Consider the following 16435-nt stretch of genomic DNA (forward strand, 5'->3'; position numbering starts at 1 on the left):
TAAAATATTTCTGTTCATGTCTTGGTTTTGGCATTTTCAACTGTGCTTTCCTATAATTTCACCAAACTAATTCATGAATGCTTAGGCACGCATTCTTATTTTCTTTGATCTCCTGGTTCATAAACTGCCATTTTGATGTTTGATTCCTATTTTTGCTTTCTTTATCTCTATTTGAATCATCATCAAACTGTTTTACTTGTTTGTATATGAGTTACCTATAGCTTCTACCTGTGATTACTTGTTACTTGGACTATTTTCATTATGCCTCTTACTTTAACCCATTTTTCACTAACCCACTAATTTTAACTCTAATCAACCTAACCTTTTCAAAACTTCTTTTTTTTGCTTTTCTTTCACTTTCTTTTAACATTCTAACCAAGGCATGATGTTAATTTTTCTATTTAACTTGTATTCAATTACATTTTGGATTGTGATTTCCTCTTTTCAGACTTTTCACTCCTATACAATCCTAAATGCACATTTTACTTAACTCATATTCATTATCCTATTACTCCTTTGCCACTTTGTGTTTTCTTTGATTATTTTCCTATTTGCTTTCCTATTTTTATTATATCCTGGTTTTCTGTTTTTCAGGATGTCAGATTCCCAGAGAAAGGGAAAAGGCAAGGCCACTTCTGGCAAAAGGAAAAGAGGAGAAGCCTCCGTGTCTATCATCGACCTCATGCATGATGCCTCCTCGCGGGAAAAAGCCTTTACCCCGCAGGAGAAGGCCGACCAGCTACTTCCCGCCATTGACTCAGTAAAGTTTGCAAACCGATACTGTGAGCTGAAGTATGCGGTGTTTGCAAACTCCAGGAACCTATACCTGGAGCGGACTTTGAAGATCCCAGAAGAACTCCAGCAATATACCTCTGATCAGATCAAACAAAGAGGCTGGTTCTTTCTGGAGAGACCTCTGACTGAGGTTAATGCATCTTGGGTTAGGGAATTCTACTGCAACTACTTTAAAACTTCCCTAGATGTAGTGAACCTCAGAGGAAAGCAGATTCTGGTTACCGAAGAGGCAATAGAAGAGGTTCTGAAACTTCTGCCTAAGACTGATCAGACAGATGGCTATCAGAAAGCTGAGGAGGATATGCACTATATGCGATTTGACTGGGATGCAGTAAAGGCGAGGATCGCCCTTGACCCGACTGTTCCTTGGATCATGGGTCAGAACACCACCATGCCCAAAGGGATCAAGCGGATTTACCTGAACGATGAGGCTCGGCTATGGCATCAGATATTCAGCAACTACATTATGCCGACTACTCACGAGACTGAGATACCAGCTGCTATGATCACCCTCCTATGGTGTGTGATGGAGGGTAAGGACCTATACCTGTCACACTTTATCCGGCACTACATGGCCAGGGTCCACATCCGCGGCACTCTTCCCTTTCCCTATCTGGTTACACAACTGGGCCATCGAGCTGACGTGCCATAGGAGGATGCTGATGAGAGGCCACCTGCTGCCGAGTGCAAGAAGCTTATCCCGCACAGCAGGAACTTCCTGGCCTTGGGCTATAGACCTCCATTCCTGACTGTCACTGCTGATGATACAGCTACACCATCTGTCGGTCCCTCTTCCTCCACTGCTGCACCACCTACCCCTGCCACCACCACTGCACCTCCACCTGCCACAGAGCCTATCTATCATCTGGTGCACCGCTTGTTTTGACGACTTGACCAAATAGAGCGTCGCAACAAGCGACGCTATGAGCACCTAAAGCTGATGATACGATCCGACGACATCCCCTCCGAGCCTGACACACCATCCGAGGCATCTGAGGAGGAGGCAGATGCGCCCAAGGCAGAGACCCATCCCCAGGGAGAAGCAGAGCAGGCAGACACCCAGCAGACAGCCCCTCCTCTCCAGCAGCCGGACATTCAGCCAGCCACCACAGAGACACCAGCTACCATCCCTTCCAGTGATGACACCCCTTCACACCCTGCTTGAGTGAGCATCAGGGAATATGCTTCATTTTAAGTGTGGGGAGGTCGCCATCTCTGGCGTATTATCTTGGTGAACCACTACAGACTCTTTTTCTTTTATTTTGGATATTTTTCTGTATTTTTCTCTTTATTTTCATTTTTATCTTCTGAGTATTTATACATTGCTACTGTTTATGTATTTTTACTCTATTTCTGTATTTTGCATTTTTAGTTCATATTTTAGCCACTTAGTTGCAATTCTAACTTATTAGTTATAGAAATTGTGGATTGATTATTATAGTTTACCCTTTTTTTTAAGTATAAGATAACTCAGAACATTGAAAAGAAAAAGGAAGTAAACTAGAGACTTTAACAGAATCAAAACAATCCACACCTTGTATATATAGCATTACATGTTAGTTAACAACACTTCATCAAGGAGAAACACTAGAACTTTAAAGCCATTCAATATAAGTTTTACATTGAGAATAATGGAAATTTTTAACTAAACCTGCATGACATACATAAGTGATAAATGATTTTTGAGCTAGAGAACACATAGCCTGTGAGTTTTGAGCTTAATTGTATGGTTACATTCAAACCATAATTTTTATTCCTGTGTGTTCCGCCCTTCTTTTATATTCTGATGTTCTTTACTTTGCTTTAATCTATATGTCCAATTATAGAATATAGAATATAGAATATAGATACATACCAAAAGAATGATTGAGGCCATTATTTGATTTTAGCTCACTTATCCCAAAAATAACCTACCTTTCACATCACCCTTGTTAGCCCCCTTGAGCCTTTAAATCCCCTTTTTATTCTATTAGCCACACTACTAGCCTTAAGCAGAAAAAAAAAATCCCAAGTTGAATCCTTGGTTAGCTTAAGATAGAAAATTATGAATAGTTTAAAATATGGGAAACCTATTGGGAACATGGATGATAAAAACAAAAGGTAGAAGAGTTGAAAAGAATAAAATAACTCAACTTAAGAAATTTTTGGGAAGCATGCTCATGAGAAATCAAAGTGATTAAATTACCATGTGCATTAAAAAAAAGGGGGGGGGATACAAAAGAATTTCCCAAATGCAAAAATAAAAGCAAGGCACATGGAATAAGAACAAAAGTTGAAACATGAGCATGTAACATCCAAAAGTGGGAAAAATATGGGAAAATAGGTAAAGAAGTTTTGTGTTACTAAGTATGTATGTTAGGTGAGATCTTAGTCTAATTAAGGATTCACTTATTAGCTCACTTAGCCTTATACATATATCCTTACCTTTACCTTGGCCCCATTACAACCTTAATTAAAGACCTCATGATTTTTTGTATGACTGTATTCTATAATTGTTGATTGGTTAGATGAAGAACAAAGTTATAGAAAAGAAGAATAAAAAGAGGAATAGAGTGATTAACCCAATAAACACTGAGTGACTAGAGAATAAACACAAATCCAGTGAGGGTTCAATAGCTCATTAACATTTATCTCTGTTTGAATTATCTAATTGTCTTGCAAGTTTATAAAATGCTTTTTTCTCCCATCTCAATTGTAAAAGTGCTTTATGATTATCTAAGGCTTGGCTATATATTTACATATATGACTCCTTGAGAATGTGAACTAATTCAACTACATGCAAGCTTTATATACAAGTGAGCGAATAAAAAAGTAGAATTGCATGATGCATTATTCATTTAGGTAGTTGCATTTAGATTAGATTGCATTGCATGACATTCCATCACTTTAACCTTACTTATTACCTTGGATTTAGCATGAGGACATGCTATTGTTTAAGTGTGAGGAGGTTGATAAACCCATATTTTATGATATATTTTGTGCTTAATTTGAGTGATTTATTCAATCCTTCACCCACTTATTCATATTAATTTCTTGGTTTTACTTCTCCTTCCTTATTATGTGATGTATGTGAAAAAACATGTTTCCTATGCTTTAAAATTAATTATTTTAATTACCTTTATTTCCATTCGATGCCGTGATCAGTGTGTTGAGTAGTTTCAGATCTTCTAAGGCAGGAATGACTCAAAGGATGGAAAGGAAACATACAAAAATGGAAGGAAAGCACAAAACGGAGTCCTTGAAGAAACTCGCATCCACGCGATCGCATGGACGACGCGATCGCGTGCCAAGCGCGAAGAAGCAGTGACGCGGCCGCATGACTGATGTGACCGCGTGGCAAGAAAAGCTCCGAATGACGCGACCGCGTGACCCATGCGGACGCGTGACAGAGGCCACGCACCAGAAATTACAGAAAACGCTCCCAGCGATTTCTGAAGCCCTTTTTGGCCCAAATCCAAGTCCAGAAGGCATAGACCAGAGGTTATGAAGTGAGGAAATGCATCCATTCAGAGAGAGAGCTCACCAATTTTTGCTTTCCATGAATTAGATTTAGTTTAGAGAGAGATTTTCTCTCTCTTTAGGATTAGGGTTTAGATTTAGGATTTTTATTCACTTTCAGGATTATCTCTTTTGATTAGGTTCAATATTCCTTTTATTTACTTTTGCAAGCTACTTTATGAATCTTTTCATGTTACAGATTACTCTTTTATTAATGTTATTTGAGGTATTTCAGTTTAATATTGATTTCGCTTATTCATGCTATTGTTACTTTTACTCTGAAGACATTTTTATTCCAAGTAGATTTATTTTTCTCCTTTTGGTCTTGGTTAAGAAATCAATAACTCAGGAGTTATCCAATTCAATAGCATAATTGATAATTGTTATCTTTGTTAATTGAATTGAACTTCTATAATCCCAATCTTTTCTTAGAAAATAAATAGGATTCGAAGATCAAACCAATTAATTCCTTGACCTTCCTTTATCTTAGTAAAGGTTAACAAAGTGGAATTAGGATTCAACCATCATCATCATTGCTAAGGATAGCTAGGATAGGACCTCTAATTTCTCATACCTTGCCAAAAGTTTGCTTTACAGTATTTATCTATTTGCAATTGCCATTTGATTTACTTGTCATCAAATTACTCGTTCCTCATTCTTGAAACCCCAATTTTACAATCTCCATAACCAATAATAAGAACATACTTCCCTGCAGTTCCTTGAGAAGACGACCCGAGGTTAAATACTCGGTTATCAATTTTAAGGGGTTTGTTACTTGTGACAACCAAAACGTTTGTACGAAGGGGATTTTTGTTGGTCTAGAAACTATATCTACAATGCGACTGTTTTTATGATATTCTTTACTGGCAAAAATCCTCGCTCGTCACTGGACAAATAAGTCCCTCCTCTCAAAACTATGTCGTTTCGTATGGCAACCTTTTACATACATGGGTAGTGAATTTGACTCCTCCGGGCGTTTCCATGGCTTACATAGCTTCCCATGGCTAAATTGTCTTTAATTGGCCAATGTTATTGATTATCACCACCATAATTTGAGTGCGATTTTCCTCTATCACCATTCATTCTCTCAAACATCCAAAGAAGAAAGTAGTTCTTGCGAGGGAATTTAATATTCCCTTGATAAACCAGATGAAAAGATAGGTTGCACCACGGGCAGGAGATAAAGAGCAGAAATTGAATTGGTAGTGTTGGGAACTTCACAACGGCCCATTACAGTCCCATTATACAATTTTTGTAAAGGGTGTGGCCACACCAGAATACATAGGACACATTTTCAACAATGTTGAAAGATTCGCAGCATATTGGGCATTCTAGCCTTCTCCTCTCCCAACAACCAAATTCTCATCATCAAAACATTCCGATGCAGAATAAGTTGGCTTTGTGGAATCATTTTTTTGCCGCACACTTCCAGCAATACAGTATGAAGAAAAGTTCCACATTCTCAATCACAATAGATAAAATGACCAAGCATAACGGAACATTTGAACTTCAATGGGATCATTAGTGGTCAACTCTAGGCATCCAATCTGAAAAAGCCAAATAGGACAGAGTTACATAAGTGTAGCCAGGTAAAACCTAGAAAAGTTATTTTTAGGGAGGAAAAAAACACAAAGAAAGAACATTAACCACAATAACATCTTCCCTCAAAACTAAATCAATGTTGGAGGAATAGAAAACCAAACATACATTAGAAGTAAATATTATATACGCATCTTGCTAAGCAATGATCATATGCAATACACCAATAATATTAATCTAATTCATGCATCTGATACACATTCTATTAGCTATAGAAGATGCTCATAATACATGTCTTCCTCTCGATTTTACTATAAATAACAAAACAAACATGTAAAAAAAGTCCTTTCTAATTCATTTTCAAGCAAGGGGCATGTTCTTCCATAGTGAAAGATCTTAGTACATGCGTTATTTAGTACACCACAGTAGGTATCATCATGTGCCACTTTGTTAGTTGCCAACACATCAACACACACCCCTCCCAACTTTTCCTTTAGGAGTGATAGGTCAACACACAGTTCATCATAGGCTCACTCATTCATTTGATTAATAACTTCTCTAAACATTATCATTAAAAAAAGAGCTAAATACTATAATCCGCATTTATTTTTCCCTAAATACAAGATAGAATGGTTCAATTTTTTTTATGTTTGATCTTAGAGATAACAATCAAACAAGATGATGGCCTACGAATTCAATACTTGTAGCATTGTGTTTAAATAACTCCACCATGATTGAACGAGAGCTTTCAACATAATCAAGATTTAATTAAGACTGCTTAAAATTGTTCCTTAATCCTACATACATAACAACCAAGGGACAGAGGAACTCAATCAAATTGTCTCAGAAAAGCATCAAGATTGTTCACTATTCAAAACTAGAGTATGATTATGGAGCTTATTCAAATAAAGAATATCAAGTTGATGGAAGAGAACTAAAAATAGTTCAACTCCTCAATCCAATTAAAAACTAGAAATATGAATAAATATGTTTGACAAGCATTCACATTTGAATGGACTCAACTGTCAAACATAACTAGTAGCCATAGTAGCATTAGAAATCAATCACCATTTAACTGGCAATCCACACCAAAGGATGGAGGGTATTGGCAGAAAGGGAAAGGAAGAGAGTAATAACGTTTCATATATCAGCTAGTAAGAAGGGATGAACATTTATGTAAAGGGCTGCCACACCAAACGAAACCATGTAGTTTTGAGGGGGAAGGACTTATTTGTCCAATTTTTAAAACTACCATTCCACTTATATGCCAAGTGTGCACCCGTAAAGCCAGGTCATCAGAATGGGAGCAACGTCAGATTTTTTCGTTGGGTCTGACGGAGGAGCCATTTGCATGGAGGGAGTAATCCATTCAACTTTTAAAGAGGTGAAGGACTTAAAAGTATTTTCAAATGGTCAGAGACGAAAATATCCGCGAGACAAAAGGTCAGAGACCTATTTGTCCTTTTCTCTAATTGGACTTAATTTGATCTTGATGAATGAAAGTATCAAGAACTTACAACGCCATCAAACAAGGGAGTGCTACTTATTTCAAAAATGAACTCAAAGCAGGGAAGAATTCCACATATTAAATTCAAGTTGAAAATGTCCAACTGCCCCACTTTCTGCCATAACTTGAATAATTATTTCATCTTTTTCCTTCCAGAGAGCAGCAACGTCACTTCTTTTATTCTACTCCCGTCAAAGGGTATGCCTTTTCTTCGTGAGAGCATACACCTTTGATTACTCATAGACATACAAATTATGACCTGGTTACCTTTCTCTCAAGAGTTCCAACCTCCTGATGGTATTCCTCTCGCAAATGCTCCATCTCAAAAGCCAAAAAAAAGAGAGAGAACCACGGGTATCCAAAAGATTAAAACAACATACTTCATCAGATCCGATAATGATATAACAAATAACACATGTAGAAAAATTTGAGTGGCTTTTTACCAATTATCTCCGGCGAATGTTTTATGCAACTATAACTGAGTGGTGAAAAGCACTTTTATACTTACAATTTACAAGAATAAAAGAAACAAACAAAAATATGTAAAAACTTTAGAGAGATCAGGCATATGAGAAGCACAATAAGACATGAGATAGAGTATCTCACAGCAAATTAGACAATTTAATTTGTGTATTAGAGAATCACATGAAAAGACAGTTAAATGCATAAATAAATGTGAGGACTAGTAAAGCATACGGAATGGATGTATCAATGAGAAGACTAAGTATTAAAAATCATAATATCATAGCAACATAAAAAGGAACTATACTTTTAAATCCTATATCACAGCTTTTAAGTGTTCATTTTTATTCAATACATAAAAGAGATAATACCAATATTGGCACTAGAATCAAAGTTCTTCATTTTCAACCCTGTTCTTCTCCATAGTTTTGTAGCATTCAATAACAACAACAACAATAATAACAACAACAACAACAACAACAACAACAACAACAACAACAACAATAATAATAATCCGAATCGTCAAAAGATCTTTGATCTTGGCACTTAGCTTTTGCAAGACAAAGCTTGCTAAATTGCTATGCTAACTATAATGATATATTGTCCGAAAGAAAAACAAAGAAAGAAATAGTACCCGTGGCTTTATACAAATCCAAACTGATTTAAGAGTAAAAAGAGTAATTTATTTACCCTTCAATCCATTTAAGTCTGTCTTCATCTTGAAAAAACATAAAAACATAAAGTCAAAAGAAAAAAAAGGAAGAGAAGTGCAAACTCTCATCTAAAATTTGCATCAATGAAAAGAAGATTAAACAATGAGGGTGTGACAATCGATATAAGGCTCAATCACACAGTGAGTTCTTAACCTAAAAAAAGAAAAGAAAAGAAAAGAGATAATAACAGTTAGTTAATTGTAAATAACATTAGCCACAATTCCACAAAGACTAATTAATAATCAACATAACAAAGTGATGTTAGTAGGAACATACTAATGACTAATAAGTTGGTGATAGCTAGAGTCATGTGAAAGAACAAGGGCTTTGGCAATCTTCCATAGCCAAACACCGGAGACATATATAAATATACAATTGAAAGACATGGCAGAGACATAGTTACATGATGAGTTCTGCTCTGGGGATGATAATGTAAAATTAATAAGAAAAGTCTCTGAGAATTTGATTTCTTAAGAAACACTAAGTGAAAAATTTGCTAAACATGTTGAAAATGTATGCTATATGGCTAACATTTTAGTGAAACTTTATAGTTTTACTGTAATGTTCAAACTGAGTTTTATGCCAATCTGAATAGATGGAACTATCTGAATAGCACTTGAATTGATACAGAGGAACAATTCTTGACTGTTTCTCATGTTTGATGTATCTATTCTTTCCATTTGTAACCTGTAAGAAAGAGCAATAGGAATCATAATACAGAGGATTCTAAATTTAGACAAATTTGATCTATATTGTAGCTATGTAGCCTAAGTTTAGGTCATCAAAACCAACTATACACACAAATGTTTACTCAATATTTTCCCCTGATGAAGAGTTGAAAGAAATAACACAAAAATACAAAAATACAATATCCATTTAAAACAAACAGAAGAATATGTATTCATACCTTTGTCTCAACATATGTGCATTTTTAGAGGCTCAGTAAATAAACAAGACCATAGCTTCCCTGTTGTCAGAATTTAGGCTATGTTTGGTGGGAAAAAAATAAATAGAGAAAAAGGAAATAGAAATGAAAGAAAAGAAATTGATTGGATTTTTATTTCCTTAAATGTATTTGGATGGAAGGAAAATAAGAGGGAAATAAATGTTATAAAAAGATAATCTTACCCTTATATTATAAAATATATTGAAAAAAGTGAAAGGAAAATATTGGAAGTATAGAGAGAAAATAAGTTTTCTCTCCCTTTTCTTTCCAACATTGGAGAGAAAAAAATTGGTGGGTTCCATCAGTTTTTTTCATCCCTTTTTTTCTCTCTAATTTCTCTCTTCAACCAAACAATAGAAAATAATCATTTTCCTTCCCATTTTCTTTCTTCGATTTTTTTCCTTCCGTTTTTCTTTCAAACAAACATAACCTTATTGATGTAAGATTGCTTCCTCAGCTGCTGAAGCATGCGTGCCAAATTGGGAGTGTGTACAAGTGTATTTTGCAGTGTAAAAGTGACTTCAACTTTGGTCAGTGATAACCAATGGTTGCAAAAGTTGGACCCACAATGGATAGACTTTTTCTAATAATTAACAGTAGAAAAAATATAATCTTGATGTTAAAACGTTATAATCATAAATACTATTTAATATGTTTAGAGTATTTGTGGATTTTTTTATTGTGTGGACTTAACCTTATGTTGAAGTAATTATATAAGTGGGTATGGTACGTATGAAGTGACCAAAATATTTTGCATTGATAGAATGAAAATAAACTTTTCACAATAGCCCATATGATGTGAATGGCGTGAAGGAAGAAGAGGCATTCTGTAAGTACCGGAATAAACGCTTTAATAAAATAATAATTTAATTGTACGAAATAGTTTTGAAAATATAGAAGTGTTATTTTTAAAATATAATGGTAAAGTTTGAATTCAATAAAATTTTCTAAGTGGGAAAATGTATCTTTTATGAAAAGTTTTTGTAAAAATGCGTATCGGCACTTAAGCTGGCAGTGACTCTAGTCTGTCCAGTAGTGCGTATTTTGGAAAATAATATTTTAAAAATTAAATTTATTATTTTGAAAGGACAAAAATAATTTAGAATTAAAAACCGGCGCTAATTTTAAAGGTTTTGGCCCAAAGTGGGCTAAACAGACCTAAAACGCTAACGGGTTGGACCGGGCCCAAGGCTCAATATATATATGCTCATTATATGAGCTTTCAACTCATTTTCACCACCAAAAAGAGAGAGAGAGAGAAAGAGAGAGAGAGAGAGAGAGAGAGAGAGACACGGATTGAGAGAGAAGGGAGAAGAAAAGGGATATCACTATTCATTGTCACCTTCAGGGAGCCATAACTTGAGCTACGATGCTCCGATTGACAAGTCGTTTGCGACCACGCAAAGTTCTTGTCGAGCCCGTGATTTCTAACTAAGTTTTGTAGGTAAGAACTCGAAACTTGCACTCAAGTTTCTTGCCCTAACATTTCCGCAATTTTGGGTTTGGTTTTTTAGTAGATTTTATGATTTTGTTTGTTTAAGGGTGATCTAGCATTGGAATATTGTTGGATTTTGTCCCTAATATCGTTGGGTAAGGTAAGTCTCTTTAAAATCTTGTGGTTTGATGTTTTGGGTTAGCCCTAGTGATGTTTTTGTATGTTATATGATGTTAGATTGAGGTATGGTGTTTGTTGAAGTGAGCTTGATGGTTTTGGAGCTTTGAGTTCAAGCTTGGTGGTTTGAGTTGCGTGAGAATCGGCCAAGGTATGATTTTGGTTTCCTCTATGTAATATGTAATATTTTTGGACGCTTAGGCTAGTGGACCATAGGATAGGTTTGAATTGTTGATTGTGGATTATGACTATTGATGCTTGTGATGGTTTTAATGAATTGTGATATTTGTTGATTATTGAGAGTGAAGTTGAATAATAATAATATTGAGTAGTGGGTTTGGATGCTTGTTGATGTTGATGAATGTTGAGGATTTGAATTAAGATTGAATTGTTATTTATTGAAAGTGTGAAGGTGTGTAAGTAGGAATTTTGAGTGGAAGTGGTGAAAATGTGTATGAATAGGTTGTGGAATGAATTGAAAGATGTAGGAACATCATCAGGTCTTTTGGAACTGTTTGGTTGTAGGATATTTGGTTTTGATTGTGAATTTTAGAAGTTTGAGAACCTAGTTAATTTTTTGTAAAAACCAGTTTTTGGTGAACTTTGACGAATCATAACTTGAGCCTCAGTTTTTTAGATTAGTTGAAATTTATCTTAAATTAAAGTTCATTCAAAGATCTTTAAATTGATGTAAAGTTTGATGAAAATAGATTTCTATAGAGGAAGTTATGAACGTTTAAAGTTTAGTGTTTAAAATTGATTTCTACAACTTTACAAAATTTTGCAATTCTGGAGGGGTTATGCGTACGCGAACCACCCATACGCGAGCGTGCCATTCTGTTTGGCCTTATGCTATGCAAACTTTCGTATGCGTATGTAAGATGGGTAAAATCTGGAGATGTATGCGTACGCGAACCACCCATACGCAAGCATGCCATTCTATTTGGCACCTATGCATACACGAACTCTTGTATTTGTATGCGAAATGGGCAAAATTTTATGTATGCGTACGCATAGACCCTGTTTTGCTGAAAAATAATTTTCCTTCATTTTCAAGGGTTCTCTAACTTTCTAAACTTCCTTTAAATGCTATTTAAGAGTACTATCTAGTAATTAGGTTTTAATACTATTAAAGATGAGTTAGTGACTTAATTTAGTGAATTTCCGTATGAGTTTAGAGCCGATGACTTAGGTTCTGGAAGGTTACGGATGAAATTAGCATATGTTGAGTTGTGAAGTATGTCTTTAAAAAGATTTTGCTAAAGAAGAATGATTATGATGAAATGGAAAGTTGGAGATGGTTATGATTAGATTGGAACTTGAAAGTGAATGTTTATGATGAGGTTGAATCTTGAAAAGGAATGATGAGCATGTTGGTGTTGAGTTGTGAAGTATATGGTGGAAGAGATTTTTGGGAAATGAAAATACTTATGATGAAGTTGAGAAATTGAAAACCGGGGATGGTTATGATGAGTTGAGAACTTGGAAAGGAATCATGAAATTATTAGATTACATGAGAGTGTGCAGGACCTATATCCCTGGCATGGCAGTTTTTTTGCTACAAGAGTGTGTCAGGCACTATATCCTTGGAATGATTTATGGTGAGACAGTTGTTCTTGTTTCTTTCTCTGCTGTATGAGTGTGCAGAGCAAGGTTCTGAAAACCGATTCGAACCGGCCGATCAAACCGGTTGAACCGTGAACCAGTGAGGTTTTCGGTTCAGATAGAAGTCATAACCGTCTTTTTTCAAAACCGTTATCGAACCACATAACCGGCCGGGAACCGGTCAATCGAACCGAACCGGGACCCAGCCGGTTTTCAGATTTTCTACCAAAACCTAATCCTCTTCTCCCGTCCTTGAGCACTCACTTCACTCACACACACACTACCCGCAGCAACATTTGGCCTTCGAGCTCCTCCATCACTCTGTCACTTGCTCCGTCCAGCCACTGCCGTGCCACCCCGCCGTTGCAAGTCGCAACTGTCATCTCCAACCACTCTCCCCCAAGCCATTCCCCCAATCCTCAGTCCTTCCTCTATCAACTCTCAACCCTAGGTTACAGTCTCCCCCACCACCGCAAGGCTCGACTCAGCGCTAAACAATTGGTGCCTCCGCCTGTATATTCTCCTGGTAGCCCGTCGTCCGTCACACATCATGGGTCGTCGTGCTCATTGCCTAGTCAACCGTCGCCCTCACCTTCTCATCACCGGCGTTCTTGCTCCTTCTCCTTCATACTCTGCTCATTGCTCACTTCTCAGAGTCTCATACTGAAAGTAATGGTTAGTTTCTTGCCTTTTTTTTGTTCATTTGTTGTTCAGATTCAGAGATGTCCCTTTCCTCCTTTGCTTGGTAAGATTAGTATGATTTAGTTTATTCATCAAGATCTTGCTTAGGTTTTCTTTTATGCTTAATCACTTAGTTGGGCATTTGGTTAAATTGGGGATAATTGTGCAGAACAATGACTGGATGAACATTACAAATCTTGTTTTAGTTAGTGGTTCTTTTAATTAGTAGGTTGCAGTTTTAGTTCTTATTTGGTTGTTGGATTGCTATATTAACTTATTTTGTTATGCTCTTGATCTTTCTAATTTGTTACTTTCATAAATTGTTGTTCTAGGGGGCTGTTCTTGATTTTGTAAACTGTAATTGTTAGATTGTGCTGGTTTTGACATTTTAATAACTTATTAATTTGATAAATTGTATTTGTGGTTTGTTATTTTTGATTTTGATATAGGTGCACAGGGAAGGAACTAGACAAAAGGTTATTCAATGTAATATTGAACACTATTAGTAATACGAACAAAGGTAATTCAATGTTCTTCACATCAATTCCTTAGTTCTAAGCTTGATGCAGGTGTCCACAAGGAAGGAACGAGAAGCTATCTTAGATATGCTTCCTTAGATGTTATGTTTTTCTTAGATAAGTTTGTGGAATGTTAAGAAAACCCATAACGAGAAGCTCTGTTCCCCCGCGCTCCAGCTTTGTTTTTAATGATTAGTATGTTGTTCCAGTTCTTGTTTTCTTGTTAGTTTGCTATATTTTAAAGCTTTAGTTGTTCTTGTTATTTTGATTTTCAGTTCTAATTGATCTTATTAACTTGTTAATTTGATAAATTAATGTTTTAGTGCTGTTCTTAACTTTTAAATTTTAGATTGTTAAGTTGTTATGTTGTTCTTGACCTTTTGATAATTTGTTAATTTTATAAATTGTTCTTGTTATGGTTTGCTGTTCTTGATTTGATAAATTGTTCATGTTATTAATGTTGATTTGATAAATTATTCATGTTGTTGATCTTAATTTGCTAAATTATTCATGATGTTGATCTTAATTAATTGTTCTTGACTTCTGGTTGTTAGAAAGAGAATGGAATTGAGGTATATCAATTTACAGGTAGCTATAAATTAAAAAGAGGACACTCACTTGGCAGAGCTCCTTTGTTACTTCATTAAATGCTTTTTTGGGTTTCTAATGCAATACCTGAGATTAAGAATTGAATGGAAGATGAGCAATTTGACATGTAATATGAAGATGGTGAATAATTGATTGGTTTGTGATTGATTATTTATTTTTTTTTATTTGACTTTTGTGTTTGTATTTGGATAAGATTATAATAGTGGTTGATGTAATACTTTTAATTTAGATAATATTTAAAAGATTATATTAGTCTATAATTATATTTTTGTGTGTTTATTTATATTTTATTTATTATTTTTTTAAGCGGTTCGATGACCGGTTCGGTTTTCAGAACCTTGGTGCAGAGCCTATATCTCTGGCGTAGCAGATTCCCTGCTGCATGAGTGTGTCGGGCTTATATGCCCGGCGTGATTAGCATTAGTTAGAAATCCCCTAAGTTTAGACAACCATGTTTATGGTTTATGGTTTAAGTTATTTCTTTTGTTTTAAGCCTGAATATCGGTATTGATGTAAAGTTCTAGGATAGCCTTTGGTGCCCCGGAACTTTACATTTTACATATTGGGTACTGTTACCATACTAAGAACCTCCAGTTCTCATACCATATGTTGTTGTTACTTTTCAGATGCAGGTCGTAACCCACCTCGGTGAATTGCGAAATGGTGACGGAGCGGAGGATCTTATGCTCTTTTTTGGTATTTTGTTTATTTTGTTGTAGTACTTTCTCTCACTCTTTTTGTTTTAGACTTTATGGCCTTAGAGGCTTGATTTAAGAGATAAGTTGTATAAGTTGTTTTAAACTTCAAAACTCTGTATGTCTGTATATGACTAGTCGGCCTAAACTCCGCAGGCTGTTTCTAATGAGTCTTCTTCGGACCAAAGTGATAATTCTGACAAATTAATTCTCAAAGTTAGCCCAATTATGACCAATTCTATGACTAAGTGGAAAGGTTTAACCAAACCCTCTACGTATAGTTATAATCGCATATCTGCCCCTGATCTAACTCTCGAAGAAAGGGAACTAGATTTTGTCAGCTTTAATGCTAATAATGTCTATGAATGGAACATAGATGGCAAAACCGAATGCAACATCATGAGTATGCTTCACAATATGACCATGGTAGGTACAACCTATCAAGCTGCTCATGAAACCTCTAAGGAAGCAATAGCCAATGTTGTATATTTAACTTTGTTGCCTTAGAAGCTTGATTTGAGAGGTAAGTTGTATAAGCTATTTTAAACTTCAAAAAACTCTTTGAATTTCAGTTTGACTATTCAGCCTAAACGCCGCAGGCTGTGATTAGTCCTCATTTGTATTTTATATTTATATATATCTTGTTTACTATAATTATTGTCTTGTGTATCCTGGAGCTATCTACAAGGTTTTATATATATTATGTCTTGTTATGTCTGTGCCTACGCGTTTAGTTATCGTGTGCGAACGCTTAGCGTTTCGTAATTCCGCTTTATGCGACTTTGAGCTTTATTCCTTCATCGGGCTTCTAGTTATATAAATTCTTGGATATATATTATATATTATAAGCTTTAGGACTGTCATGGTACTTTATTATCCTTTGCTTTACGGCTAGAGGTAAGGCTTAGGGTAACGAGGTGTTATACATTCGTCCCTGACCAAAAAAAAATTCCTTTCCTCTGAGTCTCTATCCCACTTTTATGCATGAGCCTCCCATCCCTCTCCAACATCACATCAGAGAAGAGAGACATGATTAAACCCTCACAGCCACTCAACCCCATGCCCCACCTTCTTCATCGTCATCGGCCTAGCTTGAACTAAGGCTGCCACTTCTCCTTCGGCCTTGCTGACGTCCATAGAAGAGATGGAGGCCATTTGTTTTGTGTCGTTGTTGTCGTCGTCCAGTTTCTCGTCGGCACTCGTCGTTTCTCCATCGCGGTCTTCTTCTCAGCAAAGCAGTGGTCTGTTCTCTCCT

At 35.8% G+C, this 16435-nt stretch overlaps 1 long non-coding RNA gene and 1 pseudogene across 1 annotated transcript; one reads left to right on the forward strand and one right to left on the reverse strand.

Annotated features, from left to right (window-relative positions):
• Positions 5233-5753, reverse strand: LOC107615339 (annotated as a pseudogene).
• Positions 12754-14095, forward strand: LOC110266539. The gene is made up of 2 exons (XR_002353948.1): positions 12754-13352; positions 13808-14095. It is a non-coding gene; the product is annotated as an uncharacterized LOC110266539 (long non-coding RNA).

This window comes from Arachis ipaensis, chromosome B09, assembly GCF_000816755.2.
Source record: "Arachis ipaensis cultivar K30076 chromosome B09, Araip1.1, whole genome shotgun sequence".
In the NCBI taxonomy this organism is placed as follows: Eukaryota; Viridiplantae; Streptophyta; class Magnoliopsida; order Fabales; family Fabaceae; genus Arachis; species Arachis ipaensis.